The 20194-nt window shown below is 34.5% G+C and overlaps 1 non-coding gene across 1 annotated transcript; it reads left to right on the top strand.

The window, feature by feature from the left end:
* The first annotated feature begins 7425 nt into the window (after positions 1–7425).
* TRNAG-GCC (transfer RNA glycine (anticodon GCC)) lies at positions 7426–7496 on the top strand. The gene has a single exon. It is a non-coding gene; the product is annotated as a tRNA-Gly (tRNA).
* The last annotated feature ends 12698 nt before the right edge of the window (positions 7497–20194 follow it).

Below are 20194 nucleotides of genomic sequence, written 5' to 3' on the forward strand. Positions count from 1 at the left end.
GTAATTATTGTATATATCTGATGTAATGTAAGTAAAGTGAGTTTATCTTCAAAATCATATCAAATTATAAGATATAGATAACTCATCAAAAGATCCCAAAACAAACTTAAAGGGACGAATTTACTGTCTACTCTCTCTAGGTCCCTAAGTGCTGGCTTTAGTGTTTTCTCTTCAAGTCATAGGTTTTGTCATCATCAAATAGGGGGAGATTGTTGAGTCCCCAAAATAATTAAGGATTTAATTATGACAAAACAATATTTATTTGCACTAAAGTGTTATGTGCAGCCAGCACACGTTTGTTTATGTATAGTCAGCTAATATAGCTGTGTCGAGTGTTTAGTATGCTGCCTAGTCTATCAGCACAAGGTAGAAATGTATTCTTCGAATCAGCACAGGATGTGCACCCAGCAAATCAAGAATATCAAGTGACTCAGCATATGAAGGACCAGTAAGTCTGGATATTAGCATACAACACAAGACAGCCATGCTCTATTACAAGCATGGTAGTTTCCCAGAGTGGTCTACATCAACGCACTATTCAACAGAAGTCGAAGACAAAGTTGAACAGAAAAGGACAGGAGTCGGCGGCTGACAAGTGACCTTACAAGACCACGTGGGAATGCAGAAGTGGAACGCATGTGCAGACATGTGTTATACTTTATTCATACCTAGGGAACACAACATTCCATTTGTTTAAATCAAATGGTAGTGCCAAACTGAATTGGTGTGTTCCTGCAAATAGCTACCTAAGAGGAAAGAAGGAGAGCACGCCTTCTGACACAATTGTCCCCACAAGTACAAGGCATCCAATGTACTAGTGGACAATAGATTAATTACACGGTTAATAGAACTACTATATATATTGTTGTATCCACTATTGTAAAAACTAGTGGTGTGGGTTTATCTGTTAGAGTCCAAACCGTGTAATAGCTTTAGTTTATCTCTTAGCTATAATCTAGGTAATCTGTATCAACCAACTATCATTTCCGCCAAGGATAGTTGTGATTCTTTCTGATTTAATCAATAAAGAATAACAGTTGAAAATTACCTGTGACTCTATCTTATTTACTACAGAATACTAAACGTGTTTAACTGACTAGTTAATTAAGAAAAGAATTGTATTCACCCCCCCTCTACAATACTCCTGTTGTTATTAAGGGACCAACAGTAAGTATAGCTAGTAAATCACGCACCATTCTTGTCAGGTTTTCTATCATACCCTCTATCATTTCTATCCATCCACTCATCTGATTCGATAGATCTTTGATTATCAATTCAAAGTTCCCTAACTTCTTCTAATATTCCCCTTCGATTGGTATTCGGAATTAGAGGTTGAATATTTTCTGAGATTGCAGTAACGCGACCTTCGAGGTGGAATATTTTAGTAAGAAGGGTGAATACAGTGTTGCGCATAGGTTCACCGGTGAGTACATCGTTTTCTCCGATGTTAGGAGGTAAGTTTGGTTCGCGGTAGGGCCCGCCTTCTTCATTTCTCCTTCGAGTGAGTAAGTCTCGGACCCACCCCCATCTCCTCCAGAAAGAAAAATAACTAAATGGTTGAGGCACTTCTGGTTCATTGACTTCGGAGTCTGCTTCAATATACGTCTCGAAATCGCTTCAGGAACTAATGGAATCCAAGCTAGGTGTAGGATCCATCTCTCACGATCAGTTAAAGGGTTTTGATATGAAATGATTTTTGAATATCGAATGATATTCTAATTATATATAGAATATCTATACATACTTCCAAAGATCCCGTGAATTACAGAGAAAATTAAGGAAACGTGTCAGATTAGGTCTACAGTGACAGATACGCTAAGATATAGATTTTGTCTATACACTATTCTTACAATCATTGCAGTAAGATGTGTCTAGACTAAGAATGATAAGCAGGTAATTTCCTAAGGATAATAAACTGATGATTTCCGACAAAGATGATAAGTAAAATTTTTGACATGCAGACACGGTCGAAGTCCAGACTCACTAATGCATCCTAACGACTTATCAGTTATACACACTAATGCATACCTGGTTCGCTAAGACCACCGCTCTGATACCAACTGAAGCGACCCGTCCTAATCCATCTGGATGAAGTCTTCAACAGTTGGTCCCATTGCGAGGTTCTGACCTCTATATGCCCTGAATGACTCCATGTAATATGAGCAAATGCACAGCGGAAGGTTTCTTTCATACCTGAGAATAAACATGCTTTAAAGTGTCAACCAAAAGGTTGGTGAGTTCATTAGTTTAACATAAATAATCATTTCATAATTTTAATAGACCACAAGATTTCATATTTCCATTTCTCATAAACATACATCCCATGCATAGAGACAAAAATATCATTCATATGGATTGAACACCTGGTAACCGACATTCACAATATGCATATAAGAATATCCCCATCATTCCGGGATCCTCCTTCGGACATGATATTAATTTCGAAGTACTAAAGCATCCGGTACTTTGGATGGGGCTTGTTGGGCCCGATAGATCTATCTTTAGGATTCGCGTCAATTAGGGTGTCTGTTCCCTAATTCTTAGATTACCAGACTTAATAAAAAGGGGCATATTCGATTTCGATAATTCAACCATATAATGTAGTTTTGATTACTTGTGTCTATTTCGTAAAACATTTATAAAAGCGCATGTATTCTCAGTCCCAAAAATATATATTGCAAAAGCATTTAAAAAGGGAGTAAATGAAACTCACGCATATAATTATTGTAAAACAGTTACTAAAGCATTTACATGTATTCTCAGCCCCAAAAATGTAAAGAGTAAAAGGGGATCAATGAAACTCACCATATTGTATTTTGTAGTAAAAATACATAGGACGACATTTAACAATGCAGGGTTGTCCTCGGATTCACGAACCTATACCATTTGTGTATTCATTAATATATAATCATAATCGAATAATTATATTATTATTAGTGATGTAATTTATATATAGTATGTTAATAAGTTCCATTATGTATATTTTTACTTTATATGTAGATATATATTAATATAGCTAAGTTATGTGTATTAAGTATATATTTATATATATATTCTTTATTTTTATGCTTATAACTTTAGTAATGTTAATAAAACTTTTATTTTCGTAATAGTAATTATTTTAATGATAATGATATAGATAATACTGATAACGGTAATAATGATAGTTTTAGTAAAAATAATATATACGTTGATGATAATAATAATACTAATAATTATAAGATGACACAAGTACTAATATTAATGAAAGAAATTTGTATTATTTACATAATATTAATATTAATCTAATCATAGTGATAATAATAATTCCTATATTACTAATACTAATAATTCTAAAATTTTAATTAAAATACTTTTATTGATTTTGATAACAATAATAATAATAACAATATTAATTAATAAATATATAATAATAACAATTTTTAATCTTAATCATAATAATAATTGTAATAGTACTCATTTCATTAGTGATATCTAAGTTAATAATAATGATAAATGATAACTAATACTTATTAGTAAGAATAATAATAATGACTATAACATTTAGTACTAATAACAATAATTAATAATAACAATAACAATATCAATAATAAAATTAATAATAATAATAACAATAGCAATAATACTACCTTAAGAGAATTAATAAGCTTCACAAAAAAAAAACTGTCACTGCCAGGAATTGAACCCACGACCTCTTGATAAACCAACACACTCCCATACCATTGCTCCATTCATCCATTTGCGTACTAATTTAGTTCGTTCGATTACATAACCCGTTTGTATCTGTTTTCTTAAAACCCACTTACAACATCTCTGGCCCAATCATTTTTTTTTCGGCCCAAGCACTCTCACGAGCCCAACTTAATTACATTAGTTCATACAGCTCAATTATTCAACCAACCCGATAACAATGGCCAAAACACAGTCCAAGTATCGATTGAAAAAGGGTTTCGGTTTTCTTTTCCTTCTACAGCCGCGACAATCAACAGGAGAAGAGAAAAAAAAAATATATCGCAGGTATTAGTTATTAATATCATCGTATCCTCTCCATCATGCAATTGATTACTCGTTTCACATAAAGCTGTGTCAATCAGTTCCATTGATCTTCCTTCATCATGCATCGTTGTTAACAGAAATAGTAAATCGAGTGCTATAACAACAACTAAGTGTGTTGGTTCGATTTTAACAGTGAGAAAGCAAAAAAACAATAGCAGTCGATTATCATCACCATTATTATCATCTTTATTATTCGTCATTACCATCATCATTATCGCTCGTCATCGTATAACAACAACCGAAGTAATTTAACAGATAACATGTACAACAATAATCAAAACAGAAGAATGATATTGGTGTTGTTTGATCGTTGGAAAAGTTTAATGGGTTTTTTTTGGGTGTTGAATAAAAATAAATGAAAACTATACTAGCTCTTTCTTCCTTGAGATGACAACCAATATCATTAAATGATCGAATTTTAGCTGCAACTTGTGCAGTAGCAACAGTAGCTTCGGCTACACTTGTAGTAGTGAGGAAAGAAGAAAGAAGAGTAAGGAAAAATATATTCGAGTGGGTAGCGGTTCATTATGGTTTGTGGTTTCATGAAGAAGAAAAGTGAAGAAAAGTGGTGGTGTATGGTGATTGTTCGCAACATACAAGAAAACGAAGCGGGTTTCACGAAATAGAGAACAAGATGAAGAAAGTGGTCGTTGGTGGTTTATGGTGTTTGAAGGTGGTGGTTCGTTGGTTGAGATGGTGGATGTCGATGGCGGTTTATGATTGTGGTTGCACGAAGGTGGTTATAGCTATGGTGAGAAAGGTGATGAAGTGTTATCATCTATATGCTTAGTATGTATGTATTATATATACAAGCATGTTACTGTTTTCGTAAAACTGAATAAGAGATAGATGGATGGACTTAAAAAAAATCTCAATTCCCCACTTGCTTTCTTGCCCAACAGTACCAACACAACCTTTTTATTTATTTATTATTATTATTATCTATTATTTTTTCTTTTTGACTAAAAACCCCAAGTGGGTCCCACGAATTGTGCAACCTTCACCAACTTGTTTCAATTTTTCCTGTACGTCAGCCTCAAGGGTCCTATCTCTTGCCTCTCAATTGAATAGATATAAGAGAGTGAATAAAAAAAAAAAATAGATAAGAGAGTTATAATTGAAGACAACAAACACTAATCATATAATGCTTTTGACACAGTGAGCCACCTGATATTTGGATTATCTTACCGATAGTTTTCACGGACTATTACATCGTGTCCCTTGCTAAACAGTTACGGAAAATTTTAATTCAGAAAAATCCCAAATTTTTAGATTAAATATATTTAATTATTTCACTCATTAACTGTTTGAAACCTGGTCAAAAAGGTTCGATAATTATTTATTTTCTGTTCCAATTTATATGTACGGAGTACTAATATTTAAACTTAAAAAGGAAAAAATATTTTTAACAAATCTAACATCTTCGAAATCGATTTACAGTTCAATTTTTATTTTAGTCCTTCATGAACATGTAATATATCTATATTAAAACTAACGAAACATCAACCGAGTGTTACTGAGGTTTACTAATTAGGCTCGAAATCATTCATTTTCAATATACACATTCTATATATATATATCAAATCTTAATTAACAAGTTTAAGTAAATAATTATGTTAATTATATTCTTTTAAACAACTAAATATAATATTATATGATTACAAGTAATATTTATATATACATTTTTTATATATATTATTATTTTTATATATAATTAAATATATATGTAACTATTTACAAATAGTTGTTCGTGAATCGTCGGGAATAGTCAAGGTCAAATGCATTTATGAAAAACTGTTCCAACATTTTGAGATTCGGTTTAATAGACTTTGCTTATCGTGTCGGAATCATTATAAGATTAAGTTTAAATTTGGTCAAAAATTTCCGGGTCGTCACACAACTGACGTGTTTCAAAACTCACCAAAACCCACCTAGTTCGTCAACTCTATCCGGTAAGAAAAAAATCTCGTATTAATAGTATTGTTCAGTTTTAATAGGCAATCAGTGAACGAACTTGAATTTTATCTTAACTCTTATTAGAGGGTGAGTAATACATAAATTTTTTTACCCCTAAATATCACTGTATAAAGATTACATTAATCAAGTGCAAGTACTTAAATATTAAGGGGCGGACAACTCCTCCTTGTAGGTAAGATTACATAAATATTAAATTTATAGATATCTTAATGAAATAATGGAAAATAAAAGTGCTATTATAAAACTGGTTCAGTTAAAACTCTAAATAAGATTAAAGGTGAATACTTTACAGCAGGATTAAAAAATCTTCGTTTGGTGACACGGAGTATGTGTTTTGCGGAGTATTAAATAGGGGTGTTCAAAACCGGATATCCGAAATTTCGGATATCCGAAATTTCGGATAGTGGATTTGGCCATCCGAAATCCGAATCTGAAATTTCGGATATCCGATAATCCGAAATTTCGGATATCCGATTTTCGGATATCCGAAATTTCGGATTCGGATATCGGATTATCCGAATATTCGATTTTTTAAGCAAGTCAGTATCTCATTTTATCTTGTATGAATAAATTTACAGAGTATATATAATAATACAATTATAAAGAATAGGCCATATGGGCAGTAAACAATCATCCAGGCATCAACAAAATAAAACTTAAAAACATAAGCTTTTAAGAAAATAAAAATAGAATATCAAAGACTCAAAGTAGAAGCAGATGTTCCAAGCCTATGCTACCATCGTCGATCTTCAACGATCTTCAACGTCAGATCTTCCAATTCTTTTGACTGGAGCTATATCAACCGATCTCATCCCTTTAGTGTTCTTCATATCACTTTAACAAATAAAAGGCATCGGAATTTAAATAGAAGATGAGATGAAGATCTCCTTGAAATCTTGAGTAGATGAAGGACGGAGAGGGAAAGAACGAAGATGATATGAAGAAGATGGACATGATTAGATGTAGAGATGAAGTTACGATGAAGCCTGAAGATGGAAACGACTTCCGATATGAATGGAGCATTTAGATCTAGGGTTTTCTAATTTGGTACTCTATTTTTACTAATAAATATAAATAAAATAAATTAAAGGGGATACTAAAATAGCATTCGGTAGTTTGGTACCTGTTCCATTATAAATTACTCCATATAATTATACATATTATTAATATTAAATTAATAATAATAATAATTAAAATGTTTTTTTCGGATATTCGGATATCCGAATATCCGAAATTTTGAAAAGTTCTATCCGAAACCCGAATCCGAAAAATCGGATATCCGAAAATCCGGATATCCGATTTTTCGGATATTTTCGGATCGGATTTTCGGATTTTTCGGATTACGGATTCGGATACGGATATTATGAACACCCCTAGTATTAAAGGCACGAAGCACCAGTGGTCTAGTGGTAGAATAGTACCCTGCCACGGTACAGATCCGGGTTCGATTCCCGGCTGGTGCATTATTTATAATTATAATTGCACTGATGATATCTATGCTACATGTGATGTTGGATCATCACAATTCTTCGATAATAATTCCAACTAGTTTTAGGACCCGTGAACTCACGGGTTTGTTAAGAGAAAAATACTAAAAATTCACCAATCACATAATAATTTGTTATTTCTAACTGATTACAAAAGTAAAAAGTAAAAACAATTAAACTAACATCCATACCATTTAAATTTAGAAAAATACAAAAGTAAGAAGCAACAATTAAACCAACATCCATGCCCTTTGTATCTTAGGGGATCCAAATCAAACGCTAAATTAAACCAATTGCCTGATCAAAAGGTCATGTAGGTTTGTAGTTGGAGCATTAATGAAAGTATATATATTTGTTACATAAGCTAATATAAGATGTCTAAATAAACAAAGTTAGAAGATAAAATACAAACTACGGAGTATGTTTTAATCAGATTATGACAAATGAGACATAAGCTAATATAGGCCTCGTCTAATCAGATTGTCTCGAGTAAACCTATCAAGACTCAATCACCACATAAATATATTTACTATATGGTGTATAAATTTTGACTATGATAATACGTAGACAACGAATGAAACATCAGCTCATCTAGAAACACACGAGTCTCGCGAACAGAGAACTCGCCATTAGTCGCAGCTGATCTGAACCAAGAGTCGGGGTTATTACCAAGGGCAACTTGGTCCAATTCAGTTTGGAGATCAGCAAGCAATGCTTTAATTGTGTCAGTTTTCAAATCGCGTTTCCAGCTCCAAATCCAACCTCCTGTTAGGAACATATCACCAATTTTTTGTCCACATACGCATCCAAATAATAAAGGCGATTGTATCTGTTGAACAAAGAACAATCAAACAATCATGCAAAAAACTGATTGGAGACCCATTTCTTAGCTTTCTTCGAAAGACATTCGATGAAAAAATATTTCGTTCATTAAGCTCCCTATAAGTTGATATAATATTAGGCCGAATTTCAAGAGTTCATTATCTGTTGTAGACTTGTAGCTAAACCAGCGTCCGGACAATGGATGACTTTAATAACTTTGACCCATAAAGCAATATGATTTGACACAAACCGCCACCTCCATTTTTGAAGCAAAGCTAAATTAAATGATCTCAAACTCCTAATGCCCAAACCTCCTTTATCTAAGAAACCAATCACATTATCCCATTTAATCCATGATATATTATTGAACCCATCTCCTCGAGAAATTGGCCCGAAGACTCTCCAAAAATTTAAACATTCCAACCGGGCATTTGTATAAAAGACATGTAATAGATACCCAAACCTCCTAAAACTGATTTTATCAAACTTAACTTTCCTCAATTAGACCCCATTGACTTTAGATCATTCACCTGTTTATCATAAATTAAATCCACTGGTCCAAATTGGGCACTCATCCAATCCATTCAATGCTCTTAATCTGTACTATTTGAAACAAACTTTCAACAAACAAACAATCATCAAGTTTTATCATCCATCTTTGTATCTTTCGTTTCACTATTATGAACCATTATAAACTACAAAGACATCTTGTAAATACAAAATTAAAATATGAACATACCAAAACATAGACATACGTTTAGGTATTTTCCCACATAGATTTAAGCATAAACAGTAAGAACCTGGTATTGATCACCATGCCCAATGGTACATCGAACATCTATCATCTGCACAGGTACAATGCATGTTTCTATTTTAATCAAAATAACAAACATGTTTATAGTAAATATATGAATATATCAACCCTAGCGATTTTGTCAAACTAATTATAGCAGTGGTTAAGCATGAAGTATTACTTCATAATACACTTTCAACCATAACTATTTGGTAGAATTAATTATACTAAGTATTGACTAAAGAAAGTGAATACTAAATTTTTTTAACAGCAAAGTGAATCCTACTTTTATCAGCATGAAGTAGAACTATCTAAATGCACCATATAAAACAATTTGTCAATTGTAACACATATAAATATAAAATGCACTAAAGAAAGTAGGAATTATAATGAACCATTAGGAAAATTAATAATAAAACAACTTGCAACACATACCAGTATAGAAACACAACATTTCAAACAGTTAAACCAGGCTCATATATGAACATCGAATTAAATGCTTTTAAAAATTATAAATTTATATTAAAAAGAGAGTGAGACATTTGATCAAACACCTGATAGGCAACAATTTTAGAGATAATTACGCCCAAAACCACAGCCACAACTGTAGGAACTCACTTTATCCACAACATATTCTTAGATTCTTTCGGTAATCGGTTGATTAATAGACAAATACTACGTATCTAACAGTATCTAACAGAGGCAGCATTGCAGCAATAATTATAATTTAAGCAGATAACGAAGATTAATATTTAACAGAGGCAGCAATGATTCTAACATCTTCGATTGCTAACATTAATACCACCAAATAAAGAAAAATAGAAGCACATGAAAGGAACCCTAACCTGGCAATTGATAAGGAATTAGATAAGCGAATACATGTTAGTTTAAAGCCCTGAACATCAAGAGCGATTCTAATGGAACTCTAAAAATCTTGTACGATTTCCTTTCGGTTAGCATCTTCGTCTAATTGATTTCGATTATCATAATCGTCTTTGAAACATCTATTGCCAAAAAAGAAAAAAAACTGCAGTGTTGAGTAGCTCAAAGAATGATGAAGAAACTTACAGAGAAAGGAAGAGAAACTGAGAGATAAATCGAGTAGCAAGGTTTGAATTCAAATTGACTGTAGAAAACTTGTGAGAGAAAGCAGGTGAAAAATTGTGTAGCTCTAGGTTAAAAGGCGTGATATATTTTGATATTTTCAAGACAGCCTGTGTAGCTCTTCATGTGGCGTATCTTCTCAATGTTTAGCTCAATATTTATATATTTTCTTTTTCATTTAAGACTTTTTACTAATTTTTATTAAATTTAAATAATTTTTGAATGACATCAGCAACATGTCTAAAAAAATTTCTTTTTTCTTTTAGAAATTTTTTTAAGCTTATGGAATGTTATTTATTACATCATCTTCTTAGCCATTTATGGAATGTTATTTTTCATTTAAGACTTTTTACTAATTTTTATTAAATTTAAATAATTTTTGAATGACATCAGCAACATGTCTAAAAAAATTTCTTTTTTCTTTTAGAAATTTTTTTAAGCTTATGGAATGTTATTTATTACATCATCTTCTTAGCCATTTATAAGAATAGAATAGATATAAAAAGCATAACTGAGCAATTATTTTTTATTTTATTCAATTTTTCTACCATATATGTTATTTATTCAAAATTCTTAGAGCACTCGGTGTCCATCCGTCGTTTTCGCCGTCGCCCAAAATCGACGCCGGGATCGACTGTCGGTCGACACCCGGCCGCCGTCGCCGCCACCGTCGATTTCCAGTGTCGAGCCGTCGACGGTGAAAAAAGTGACCGTTGGTGTTTTATTTTTTGAATTTTCTTTATTTTTCCTTTTCCTTTTTCATTTAATTTTTGCTGTTTTATTTTTGATGGTTTTTTTGTGGTTTTTTTTGTAGGTTAATGAAGGAGGAAGAAGGATAAAGAAGGAAGAAGGAGGATGAAGAAGAAGGAGGTGAAAGTAGGTGAGTTTATTTATATTTTTATTATTATATATTTACTCCTTTTTAATAGGTATGCAATTTTTAATAATAATTATATATGAATATTTTTTAATAATAATAGAGGTATGTTTTTTTTAATAATAATAAATAGGTATGCAAATAATAGAGTAAATACTTTTCTTTTTTTTTTCAGGAATGCAATTTTTTTTTAATTAATGAAAGTTGTTTGTTATATATATTATTCATTTAATTATTTTAAATAACTAAATAAAATAATAAAACTCAATTAAAAATAAAAAAATAAAAAATGGACACTGAAATTGACACTGAAATAGACACTGTGGACACCACCACCCATGACATAGTCAGTCAATTTCAGCTTCTAAAAATGGACACTAAAATGGACACAGACACCTCGTGCTCTTAGCTAAATGCTCTTTCTGTTTTAATATTATAACCCATTCAATTCAACTTTTCAAACTACCTTCATTATTCAGTTAATCATTTAAATCATTTGCTTTTTAGCTAGCCTTTTTTATTTATGGTATATATACTAACGAGCCGGGTGTTTTTGAGGGTCTTGTAAAGCGAGGATTGTTGTCCCCTTCAGCAGCAACATTGATCGTAAGTGGGTCATCTATTAAATTTTTGATAATCGTTACGGTAAGAAAGTTTGTCATGACAATGTTAATGGTAGGGTGGATAATCGTTAGGGTAAGAAAGTTTGTCATGACAATGTTAATGGTAGGGTGGTCAAACCAGGTTCGAAGGGTCGTAAGGAGCCCAAGTTGTCTCGGCTTTTTCTCTTGTTTTTTGTGTGTTCGGTCATTTCAGATTTGTTTTAGCATTGCTAGCTTTCTAACAGCAAGCGTCGATTTATTGGCGACTTCACTGCCGCTTAGAGCCTAAATTGAATTCCAGGCAGAATTTAAAACTCACAGAAATTTGATTATACCATTTTCATAGCGTCTCATTTTTTTATATTTTATTTTTATTTTTTTAAAAAAATTTTCCTACTTATTGGCCAGACGCCCTCTTGAAAATTATCTTTATCCGTCGAACAAAGACATGGAGGACTTTCTCTACTCTTGAAGTGTTTCACTTTAGGTGGAGAAATGACTTTTCTTTGTTCTAGGATAGAGAAAGATTGTTTGCATCTCACATCTCCCATACTTTACATATGTGGGATTGAGTTTTGTTGTTGTTGTTGTTGTTGTTGTTGTTGTTGTTGTTGTTGTTGCTGTTGTTGCTGTTGTTGCTGTTGTTGTATTGCTAGCTTTATTTGGTGATGTGTTTTATTGTATTTTATTTAGCGTTTAAGCGTGTTAGTCCTATTGGTTAGTTTTGTCCATAGTTGTGTTGTATTTTGTTTAGCGTTTAAGCGTGTTGGTCCTTTTGGTTAGTTTTGTTTGGTTCTTGTTGGTTAGTTGTGGCCAGGTTCGACTTGGTTGTAGATAGTGGAAGCTCAATGTTGTCTTTTCGATTGCTATGTTTGCTAGTCTCGAGCCTTGCCTTATCGGTTGTATTCTTGGTTGGCTTATCTCATCACTCATTCAATGATATAGCCTTTATTTTGCCTTATCGATTGTATTCCTGGTTAGTCTTTTCTATTGCTACGTCTTAAAGAATCACACAACCAAAGATGACATAGACGAAGAACAATATATTATCCCTATTGAAGCAAATATGATACATACATGGGAAGCTGGACAACGCATTAAGGCAGAAGTTTTGGAAGAATGGAAACAACAGTTAATAGCTTTCCCATTAATGTTCAACACTAATCCATCAGATGCCCCAGTAGTAATAGAAGCAAGGATTGCAAATTGTATACTTCGAGGAATATATACTGACACGGGAGCTGGGGCACACATCATGTATGAACATTGTTTTATCCAATTACCAGAACGAGTAAGGAAAACAATGGCAAACACGTTAGTTCCATTAGAAAGTTTTGCAAACAAATCTTCTTGGTTAGAAGGAAGCATAGTCCTAGAGGCGGTCTTGTGAAAAGCACCATACAAAAGAACAGCTATTATAGAGTTTTTGGTTGTAAAAGCAAATTCCTAATACACTGTTATTTTAGGAAAGTCAGTAATGATGAAATTTGGAGCAGTTACATCCACAGTACATGGAATGATGAAATTCCCAACGCCAGCAGGAATAGCAACTTTGTAAGCAGAACGGAAATGATCAATTGAACGCGCTCAGGTTTAATATAAAGACCCGGTCTTTGTTGGGTATAACCACTTCCACTTCCTTGGTAGCTCCATCCATTACCATTGAAATTTTGATTCAAAACATTCCTATTACCGTTAAAACCTTGACCCATATAAGCAATTGTCTTAAACTGCTCCATAGTCAACTCAAAATCCTTAGCTAAATGTGGACCTCCACATCTATCACAACCCACTTTAATAGCATGTATTTCCTTAGTCAGTTTTCTACCATTCTTCCAAACCCATCAATTTTCACACTTAACGCCGCAATTTCATCACTAGATTCGGCGCTTGCAACCCTCGATGTCCTAAGATATAATCATCCTGATTAATGTTTAAAGCAAGCTAGTTAGAATGAACACGACACGTTTCCTGGAGCCATTACTTACATTGTGTACAATTATTATGTTTCAAAACAAAAATGCAACGACCCGACTTCATTATACCAAAAACACGCTTAAATTTATTTTTTCCCTGAAACAATACATCTGGACGGCGTCCAGTTATCTGGATGGCTTCCAGCAAAGAAGACTTGGACGGCGTCCAGAAGATCTGGATGGCGTCCAAATGAACTACAAAATTCTGATCAAAGTGTCCAAATTACATGAGCGGAAAACCCGCTTCCCAACACTTTTAAACGAAAACCTTTTCACAACATGTCATAATAAGTTAAACTAAGAGATTCCCATCATCAAAATAAGTTTTACATCACCGGGCCCACGTTGGCTCGAATTACACATTTTGTACAAAAATACAAGTTTCGACCGTTCTAGTTTAATTTTCAAACGACACTAGAGCATGGTGTTTGGGGTTAAACTACCCAAATCTTGGCCGAACTTCCAGAAAGCTAAAACCCCCGAGAGCCACTACTATTCCAAACGAATACCTTTGCCCTTGTCCACGCCGGAGCCTAAAAAGGTAAACAACGAGAGGGTAAGCTAAAGCTTAGTGAGTGCAATAGTTATACATATACATATATAACCTACTTACTTTCAATCACTTACACAATACCGCATACAAGCTAGCAATTCAACAACTATGCAAACATTATGCATAAACCAATATCCGCAATTCATAATAAGCTATCGACAACAATAGCATATAGTTCACAATTAAATATGCTAATAAAAAATTCACACAACCATGGTTAACCAATCGTACAAGGGAACGGTACTCGCGAAAGACCGCCGGAGTTCATAACATCCATTAGTGTACATACGCCGCGTAATCACTAATCCCCTGGGTGATGTCTTGAACACCGCGACTAACTCACCCCCATGACAATGTGGTATCTTGAACACCACGACAATTCCACATGTCAATCAAACCAATGAGTGGTGTCTTGAACACCGCGACAATTCCACTCCCATGACAATGTGGTGTCTTGAACACCGCGACAATTTCACATGTCAATCAAACCAATGAGTGGTGTCTTAAACACCACGACAATTCCACTCGTTACGTAGAATGTGGTGTCTTGAACACCGCGACAATTCCACATTCCACGCTACACAGATAAATACATTATATACGTACACGCATAATTATTCCACTCACCTTACGCCTTCGGTGAATTGATAAACCAAGCTCACAACTTCAAAATAACGTACCTATTACATTATGCACATATATCAATCATTCGTTCAAGTTGGTTAACCAACTTATTCGCCATTCAAGTGCCATTTGGCCCATGGTGCAAACGTGACCCATTTGTACCACTCATTCTAACACTAGGTCGGGATTATGTCAAACCCTTACCAACAATTTGATTATGGTCTTAATACACCTTTTAACACAAGGTTATCTCATTTTCGCACCCATTAACCCACTTAGGAAATCAAAGACTCATTTGACTCCTTTCAAGATTAACACACTCATTTGGGTCACTATCATACCCAAATACACCCGTTCACTTTAAACACTAAGTGTGCTAGTGATTTACTAACATTTAAGACCCATATAAACAATTTAACATTTTAAAACCCTAGGTTAGTCGTCTTTGAGTCCTCATGACCCAAACTTACCCAAAACCCCCCAAACACTAACAATTGGGTTTTATGTTCATCACTAACCCAAACCCTAACCCTTAAACAATTAAAACAAGGAAATCAAGGTTAAGACTTACCACTACAATAAAAATGTAGCTAGGAACTAGATGAACAACTTTAGAACTCGCACTTAGACCCGATTCGACCTTCTTCTTCCTTGATTCGAGCTCTCTCACTCTAGAAACCCTTTCTCTCTCTAAATTGATTTGGAAGAGGTGTGGTAGTTGAAGATGGAGTAAATGGTGCTCCAAAAACTGATCTAGAGCCTTAAATTCGTCCACAAAGTGAAATTACCAAAATACCCATTTGTAATATCTAAAAACAAAACATCTGGCCCACCAGTTCATCTGGACGGCATCCAGCCCTTCAAATTTGGACGGCGTCCCACCATTTGGACAGCGTCCCAACCTTATGAGAAAACAAGATCTTACAACTCTCCCCCACTTGAACTGGATTGCGACCTCGCGATCCATGCCGCATGACAAGCAGGAAGATACACCAAAACAAACTCTCCAGATTCCCACGTAAACTCAGAACCCTTACTATGACGCCATTAGATCCATGAATACCGCTGGAGCATTAGTCAATCCAAAAGGCATGACTAAAAATTCATAGTGACCGTAATGGGTTCTGAACGCGATTTTATAAACATCTTCTTCCTTCACTCTCAGCTGATGATATCCGGAGCGTAGATCAATCTTAGAATAAACACTTGATCCTTACAATTGATCAAAAAAATCATCAATCCTCGGTAATGGGTACCGATTCTTGATCGTTAATTTGTTTAATTCTCGGTAATCTATGCACATTCTCATAGATCCATCCTTCTTCTTGACGAACAGAATAGGAGCACCCCAAGGTGAAAAACTGAGACGAATAAATCCACGGTCCGATAATTCTTGCAACTGGTTTTGTAATTCTTGCATTTCTGAAGGTGCAAGTCTATATGGGGATCGGGCTACAGGTGCAGCTCCTGGTACGAGATCAATCTAAAATTCTACACATCTGTGTGAAGGTAGCCCCGGTAATTCTTATGGAAATGCTCCGGGATATTCTCTTACAACCGGCATGTCATCAATGCTTCTTTCTTTAGTATCGATCTTCTTTACGTGTGCCAGAATAGCATAACAACCTTTTCTTATAAGTTTTTGGGCCTTCATACGGCTGATAAGGTTCAGCTTCGAGTTGCTTTTTTCCCCATAAATCATTAATGACGTTTCATCCTTACGAGGGATGCGGATTGCTTTCTCAACGCAAACAACTTCCGCTCTTGTTTTGGACATCCAGTCCATGCCAACGATTACGTCAAAACTTCCTAATTCTACGGGTATTAAATCGATTTTGAAGGTTTCACCAGCGAGATTTATTTCGCAACCATGGAAAATTTTATCGGCTTTTATGAGTTTACCATTAGCTAATTCAATAGTATATTTATTGTCTAGAGGCAATAATGCACATTTTAGTTTAGAACTAAAGTCTTTCCACATATAACTTCTATCAGCACCCGTATCAAACATAATAGAAGTTAGTTAATTATTAACGGTAAACGTACCCGTGACAAGATCAGGATCCTTACGTGCTTCACTGGCACTAACATTAAATGCCCTCCCACGTGCGGGTTCTTTGTTCTTCTCCTTATCAGGGCATTGATTTATAAAGTGACCAGACTTCCCGCATTCAAAACATTTCTTGACATCGGTCGATTTTGTCTTTACTTCAGAAACGGTGGCATAATAATCTTTTGCCACATGTCCTTTCTTGTTGCACTTATCACAGACCACTTGGCAATAACCTGCATGATGTGTGTAACATCTATTACAGAACGGATGGGGTCCCTTGTAGTTTGGACTAGCAGTTGCCCCATCTTGTTTACCTTTAAAAGTTTCTCGCTTCTTCAGGTGAGTACTTTTGCCCTTATAGTCTTCCCATTTCCTCTTTTCTTCAGTTATCTTGACTTCGGTAATTGGTGCCTTAATCGAACTCTCTATGATCTGGTCCATGAGTTGGTGTGCAATTGTCATGGCTTCCTGCATCGTATTCGGTTTGAACGATGTAACATTTCCTTTGATATTGATCGATAGCCCGTCAATATACATTTCTATCTTTCGTTTCTCGTTTGGCACCAATTCGGGACATAACAAGGCTAGTTCCATGAAACGCTTTTCATAGTTATTGAGATTCGTGCCAAAAACCTTCAGATTACGTAACTTAGATTCCATTTTTCTGATCTCGTTTTGAGGACAGTACTCCTCAATTAGCATCTTTTTCAGTTCTTCCCAAGAGATATCATATTTCGTATCTACTCCTTCTGCTTTAGCATAATTGTTCCACCAAGTAAGTGCACCATCTTGCAACATGCACGAAGCATACTTTGACTTGTATCCGTCCGCACAATTACTGATTTTGAAAACGGACTCCATCTTTTCAAACCATCGGGTTAGACCTACTGGTCCCTCGGTCCCACTAAACGTCTATGGTTTGCATCCTTGAAAAGTTTTGTATGAGCATCCGTTTCGTGAGTTTGTGTTCATGGTTGCTGCCTTGGCTGCTGCTTCAGTTGCTGCTTTTGCTGCCTCGGCTGCAAAAATTCTTTCATTCAAACGTTTCTCGATTAGCTCCTCAAACTCAACATCCGACATTTGAGACATGTTTCTTCAATAAACATATAAGATAATTTAATCACGTAGAATATTATAAATGTAGCGAGTAATTAATGGTACATCGTGGCATATTAATAATATGATCCAATTATTATAAAAGTCTTTTCTTCTTATTAGCATTTTATAATTATTTCTTAGGGTATTACCTACCCGTTAAAGTTCATAATTAATAGCTTAATACAACAATTAACTACTACAGTTCAAATAATATTCTTTTATGAAAACTAATGCATTATCATTTCACGCTTTATTCTTCAATGCATTATCGTACAACAATACAATACCACTATTTCACATAAGTTTATTTTACATAAAACATATGTAAGATAAAGTAAAGCACACTAATTAATATTATACACTGCGTGAAGTGATGTCGTAGCGGAAATGGTTTTTAAAAGCGGCGAGGCTTCTTGTCATCAGGTACTGGAATATCGCTTATTCGAGCGGTAGGTTTATATTTTTGTTGGGGTTCTGAGGTACTTGATACCTCAATAGAGTTGGTAAGAGAAGGGTGATTAGGGGTAGCAATATTAGGAGTAACAATTGCTTTATTAATTTTTGGATTTGGCAATTCTGGATTGGTGACTACAGGTTCCTTTTCTTTGTTAACTTCTTTTTCTGTAATCTCCTTTACTTCCTCCTCCTCCTCACTGATCTCACCTACTGAACTGTCTGAGTCATGTGTAGGAGAATATGTACCGGTGGTCATGATCCGATATCTATCAGGCGTAATCGGCACAACCCGCCCGTCGGCAGTGTATCTGGCCCAATGTCCATGTTCGTTTAGAAATGGACGATCCTCGTTTATTTCAGGGATCACGGTACCATCGAAATGATACTGTGGCTCCGAAAAACCAGGGATGGGTGGAGTTGGGACCTCCTCTGGGTTTATCTGGAGTTGAGATTCCCCAGCTAACACAATTTCTTCTTTAATAGGTATTGGAACGTCCTTTTCAGTTGTGGATAGAATAGATTCAGTGTCTGATTCCGAGTCGTACAAAATGATAGGATTAGAAGAAGTCATCTATCACATATTTGAAACAACAATTACGTTAGCATATAAATATATCATATATAGTGTTTTTGACAAGATGATAAACAAAAATCGGTAAAAACAAATATGGTCATAGTCCAGTCTCACTAATGCATCCTAACAATTACCAGTTAAACACATTAATGCAAATTCTAATTCCCTATGACCTCAAGCTCGAATACCAACTGTAACGACCCGTCAAAATCGCTATTGACGCAGCACGTCAATCATTGATTCCACAGTGAGGTTTTTACCTCTATATGATACGTTTTGATAAAATATTGCATTCTTTAAAATAAGTGACTTTCTAAACATAGAAAGTTATAAACATGTGGGCGATTGCTTATGTATAAGCAAATCCCCAAAATACATAAGTTTTTATCATACAGGTTGACATCATAGTCAAATTATTTATTACACAACGCAGTTTTATTTCGAATGCAATAAACTTTATACAAAGCATGAGAGACTCCATGCAGGCAACAAGCACATCACAGTGGAAGCAAACTAAGAACCTAAGAATAAAACATGCTAAAAAGTCAACACGAATGTTGGTGAGTTATAGGTTTAATTTGCTCGAGTCATAAATATATAAAGATGGACCACAAGATTTCATCAAAAGTTTATCAATAGATTCTACGTAACAGAGCACACTGGTAACTAAACTTAACGCTATAATGATAATTACCCTATTCGTTTTAATACACGCAAACCTTATCCTCTTCACTTAAATTTTAGAGAGAGAGTGTGATTCTTGAGTGAGAAAGCTTAAATTCAAGAGGAAGAAGTTGTTCTCGGACCAAAGTGCGGGTATTAAAGTTTTTCATCTCCTCTCTAGCTTCGTTGTGGTTGTAGTGGTATGTTCTAACTTTAATTTCCTTACTTTGATTTTGTGTAAGGGTTAGGATTTAGGATAGTGATGAACATAAAACCCATAATTAATGATTTTGGGTGTTCTTGGGTAAGAGGGAGTCATGAAAACTCAATGGTGACTAACCTAGGGTTTCAAAATGTTAATTGATGTTTATGAGTTCTAATTGGTTAGTTAATCACTAGCACACCTAGTTAATTAGTAAATGGGTGTTAGATGGGTTAGTAGATAACCCGAAATGGGTGTGTTGACTTTAAATTAGTCA

The sequence above is a fragment of the Rutidosis leptorrhynchoides genome, chromosome 11, assembly GCF_046630445.1.
Source record: "Rutidosis leptorrhynchoides isolate AG116_Rl617_1_P2 chromosome 11, CSIRO_AGI_Rlap_v1, whole genome shotgun sequence".
Classification (NCBI taxonomy): Eukaryota; Viridiplantae; Streptophyta; class Magnoliopsida; order Asterales; family Asteraceae; genus Rutidosis; species Rutidosis leptorrhynchoides.